Source organism: Pseudophryne corroboree, chromosome 3 (genome assembly GCF_028390025.1).
Source record: "Pseudophryne corroboree isolate aPseCor3 chromosome 3, aPseCor3.hap2, whole genome shotgun sequence".
In the NCBI taxonomy this organism is placed as follows: domain Eukaryota; kingdom Metazoa; phylum Chordata; class Amphibia; order Anura; family Myobatrachidae; genus Pseudophryne; species Pseudophryne corroboree.
In genome coordinates this window covers 515,798,817-515,804,114 of record NC_086446.1, presented here as the reverse complement: position 1 = coordinate 515,804,114, position 5,298 = coordinate 515,798,817, and the positions used below count along the sequence as shown (strand labels likewise).

Genomic DNA, 5,298 nt, shown 5'->3' with positions numbered 1-5,298 from the left:
AACAACATGTGCTGTTTATTTCAACGTTTCGGGGTCGCAGCCCCTTCGTCATCCTGACGAAGGGGCTGCGACCCCGAAGCGTTGAAATAAACAGCACATGTTGTTTTACTACCTTTGAAAGTCTCCAAGTGCCGTCCTTATTGCCAGCATTTATATATATATATATATATATATATATATAGCCTTAGGTACACATAGACTGGTTGGTTGTATGGCATTTTTCTTCCTGGATTAGGTGCGCTCCACAGTGGCTGCCGGTGGAACGCATGCGTACTCCCCATCCTTGGAACGTAGATACTTCCGGTCGCGGAGTCCCTGTGTGTCTGGCGTTTTGCCACGACTTTCATTTGTGGTAACTGAACTATGGTCCTGTTATGGTCTTAAAAAAGAAAGCGGGGAATTATGAAAATTGCTTTTGGTCAGGGTCTAGAACTAATAGAAATGACGGTGTGCGTATTCTTATTAGGAATAAGGAGAAGGTAGTGGTGGGGGAATTTATAGAGGTGGGAGGTGTATAGTTGTGGGGTTGTGTTTGAGGGGGTGGATGGTTAGGGTTATTAATGTATATGCACCTGCAGATAAAAATCTGAGAAAAGATTTATTCAAGAAAATTATGATATTGTATATATTCCAGGAAGGATTCCTATTGTGGTGCTGGGGGATTTTAATTGTACAATTAGTAAGGATGTTGGGTGTGGTGTAGGGGTTAACAAAATTGATGTAACAGAATATGTGTCAAAGCAGTTAATTCATGATTTTTCTTTGCAGGATGTTTGCAAGATACAGCCATCGCCGGTAATTTACTGGGCAGATAGTGGGAATACAGCTTCAAGGCTGGACTATGCATTTGTACTGAAAGGATTGAATGGGAATGAGTATAAACAATGAAAAGTTGGTTATTCTGATAATGAGTGTATGAAGTTTTTGGTGAAAGGTAAGGCTGATTGGAAGTATGGGAATGGTGTGTGGAAGCTGAACAGTAGTTTGTTGAAGAGTGAAGAAGTGAAGTGTGCTTTTAGGAGAATGTATGAAAGATGTGTGTGGAGGAAAAGCGAGTTTGAGAAAATATTATGTTGGTGGGATTGGTTTAAAATGAGAATTAAAGTATTTTTTAAAGAAATGGGTGTATAGAATGGTGCAGAGAAAGAAGGACGCATGAAAATGCTAATAAAAGATTTCAATATTTGTGTCAGATGAGAGATATGGGTGTGGATGTGTGGGAAGAAATTTGGATTGAATGAGAGGTGATGAAGAGGTGCATGTATGAGAAAGGGAGAGTGTTTTTAGAGCAAAAGTGGAAAAAATGGAAAAGGATGAGACGTGTTAAAGATTTTTTTTTTTAAGAAAACATGTCAGGGTGGAAAAGATATGAATGTTGTTATTGGGAAAGATGAGAATGAGGTGAGATGGAATGGATGAGGATTTCTACAAAGAGTTGTATTAGAGGTATGATGATTGTATGGTGAGGGAAGATGAGAGGGTTTGGTGTGTGAGATGAGTGAGGATAAGGTGAAACATGTATTGATGACTGCAGGGAGGAATAATTCTCCAGGAATGGATGGATTGCCTGTAGAGATGTATGTATGCTTTTGGGAGATTATTAAAAAGGAATAAATGGATGTATATAGATACTGTATATGGGGAAGAATGGCTGTGTGAGTGATTCTATGCGTGGAGTGGTAGTATTAATCTACAAGAAAGGTGATAGGAGGAGACTGAGCAATTGGAGGCCAATAACATTACTGAATGTAGATAATAAATTGTATACAAAGTTAACTGCGGATAGAATGAGGAATGTTCTGGATCAGGTGATTGGAAATAAGCAAGTATGTGCTGTGCCTAGGAGAAGTATAGTGGATAAGTTGATGTTCTAGAGGATTGTATGAAGAGATGCATGGTGTTAGCAGTGGATTTCAAGAAAGCATATGACAGAGTTTCACATGTGTTTATGTTTGATGTGTTGGTGAGAATGGGCTTTCCGGATGTGTTTGTTAAAAGAATTAGGAGTTTGTATAAGGGAGCAAGAAGTAGTGTGTTAGTGAAAGGTAATATGACTGAAAGGATCACGGTTGAATCAGGTGTTAGACAGGGGTGTCCACTATCTCCAGTATTAGTTATATGTGTGATTGAGCCTTTGTTGCGAATGTTGCTGCGGGATAAGGTGGTGAGGTTTTTTTTTAATACCTGGGAATGGGGGTAAGGTTTGTAAAGTTATGGAATATATGGATGATGTGACACTGGTATGTGAGAGTATGGCGGCATTGAATAGGGCAAAATTATAGATTTTTTTTTGCAGTGTATCATCTTTTAAAGTAAACTCTGAGAAGAGCTAATGTAAGTGTTTTGGAGATAGTGGTGTAGAAATAGAAGGAGTTGAATGTGTGAAGGAGGACTGACAGTGCTTGGGGTCACGTTTTTGGGAGCGATTTGAAAGGGATAGAAAGTTGGGATGAGTGTGGTGAGAAGATTGTAAGAAAGTAGAATTTTTGGAAGTTGCATGAGTTATCGATAACTGGGAAAGATCTTTTGAGTAAGAGTGTGATTCTACCTTTGTTATTATTTTGTGTGGGAGGAATTTGCAGAAAGTGAATAGATTATTATTTTTGTTTGTGTGGGCATGTAAGATGGAGAGGATGAAAGAGAGAAGTATAGGTGGAATTGATTTTCCAAATGTTGAGGTATGTATGGGTTTAAATGGAATTGTATAGTTAGTTAGAATGTATGAGAGTGAGAGTAAGGCTGCTTGTATGATGAATAATATGGGTGGATGGATGTTGTGTGGTTTGGGTTGGTGTAAGAGAGACTTGTGTAAGTCTGTGGACTCCAATTGCCCAGGTTGGTATTGTGTGATTGAGAAGTGTATTAGGAAGTTTGGTTTAAGTGGATTGAAGATGGTAGAATTTAAGGAGAAGCAAAAGGTGAGAAATATGTTGAGAGATAAGGTGAGTATGTGTAATATTGATTGTTTGAATGCTGTAGAGGGGACAGAGGTATGGAAGAATATGAGTGTGAAAGGTATGACAAATAGGCAGAGAGCTATTGTGTGGATGGGCGTACATGTGATATTGCCTGTACGTGAGGAGCAAAGGAGATGTGATTTGGTGTAAGTGGATACATGTCCTAAAGAGACGTGTGATGTGAGACTATATTACATTTATTTTGGAATTGTGTTTTTGAGAGAACAGTGTGGAAAGGTGTGTGCGATTTGTGCAAAGAAGTGGCTGGTAGTAAGATGACGTGGAATATGGCAATGTCTGGGTTAGGTGCGAGTGTGAAGGTGCAAATGAGATTGTTATGGTTGATTACAGCATGTGTGAAATAAGCGTTATAGGATGTGAGGAATCTAAGTGTGTAGAAGTAGGATGAAGTGACAGTAAAGTGGAAACATTAATTTGTAGTAGGTGGTAGGGGGTTATTGGATGGTTATTATTCTAATAGAGCGGTATATACTTGGAGTAGGGTCTGTTTTTTTTAATGGAATTTGTATTTTTCTTTTTTTTTTTACATAGTTGATGCGAGATCTACCTATTGGATAGTAAAGCTTTTATAATCCAACCTTGATGGTTTAATAAAAAAAAAATCTGTTTTCAGTTTAATATCTGTTACACCCCCTATCTGGGGGCCATATATTAAATGGATTTTTAGAACAGGGAGATGGAAGAAGAGCTTGCTCTGTCCACTCCACGCATTGACCCGGTATTGCAGTACCACCGGGACCGGTGCACCTTACCTATTCTGTATTCCAAAAATAGAGTGTTAACGACTTCTTAGCTTTTCCCCAGGATTTGCAAAGTTCATTGTTAAACTCCTGGATTTGATTTTGCAAGCAGGCTTACACTGTTGCAAAATTGTCTTCAAGCGTTGCTGTTTCTTGCAAAATGCTACAATGGATGAATAAAATTAATAAAAGCACATGAAAACTACTGTGTGGAGAATTGTTTTGCGTCTACTTCTTGTCTCCATTGAATTCCCTCCTTCTACACAGGGCAAATTTAAATGCTGGGGGAACATTTGGATGTGAGGCCTTCATAGGCCTAATTCCTGAATGCTAAGTAAGTGCGAACGAACAAGCATTGCCACTTTGAAATGAATTCCAAAATTCAGAACTTACAATTATTTTCATCCTTCTGCTTGGCTTTTCGACCTGGTCTCGTTTGGAAATAATTTTTATGTTTTATTTTTGTGGCGGTGTCCACGCTGGCTGAAGGAGTTGTGGATGTTTGCTCTAGAGCCAGTAAAGGAAAAACCTCTGCAGTGTGTATAAGCTACATCTATCTCCTGGTGTGTGTCTCCCTTAAGTAGATGTCGGCAAGCAAGCCAAGCAAATGCAGTCCATAAAGCCAAGCCCATTATGACATCCCATGTGTCGCATAATGATGACATCACGTGTCGCATAATGATGACATCATAGAGGGTGCATCATGATGACATCACAGTGGACGCATCACGATGACATCACACAGCCCTCCCACTGTAGTGAAAAATTGAAATCTGCCAGGGTGGATGGATGGGCTTGTTGAAACAATCCAAGTTTGAGACACAGGTTCAACGCAGCCAGGGAACCTTCTATAGAAGAATGAATGTCCCACTGCTTAATTGATTAAGTGCATAGCATTATGTAAGTGTGATAAGCACGGAGCCAGGGACAGATGGGCGGCAGACATCTGGTGGGTGTGGTTGTTGGAGGCGGACCAAATGCAAATGATTGTGCATCAGCCAGCCAGTCAGCAAGACAGGAGAGAAAAGTCACGATGCAGGAGTGAGTGATGGAATGTGGTTGCGCGCGCCTGGGTGCCTGCCTGCTTGTCAGCCCGGACTTCTCCTTCTTATTTGCTGGGGCCGCCGCCGCCAAAAGTCAAGTCAACCTGCAGATAGTATAGAGTAAGCGTGTGGGGGGGAGGGTGATTCTCCATGATGGATTGTAAATCCTCTTATCTGATCCTCCCTCGGCCCCTGTTCGAGTTATCGCTTCTCAGCCTTTTGGCTAAGATCAGGTACGTTTTGCGTGCCTGGTCTGAGCCTTAGGATTTGGGGTTTCCCTTTTGGGGACCCTGGGAGTTTTTTGAGAGGTGGATCTTTACCCTTGCTGGGGTCCTCGTGGCTGCCAGAATGTCCGGTGCTAAAAACACCTTCCGCATGCAAATGGATGGAACCGTAGGAGGTCAGCAACGTACATTGATGCATGTATGGCATAAGATTCTGGTACCTCTGGCCCAAGTGGAGAAGGAGGATTTATACTGCATACAAGAATTCTCTACTGCTGGTACTTTTGATGTGACATTCGTCTACCCTGAAGCC

The 5,298-nt window shown here is 40.9% G+C and overlaps 1 non-coding gene across 1 annotated transcript; it reads left to right on the top strand.

The window, feature by feature from the left end:
• The first annotated feature begins 3,537 nt into the window (after positions 1–3,537).
• LOC134899768 (U2 spliceosomal RNA) lies at positions 3,538–3,730 on the top strand. The gene has a single exon (XR_010173377.1). It is a non-coding gene; the product is annotated as a U2 spliceosomal RNA (small nuclear RNA).
• Positions 3,731–5,298: the final 1,568 nt, after the last annotated feature.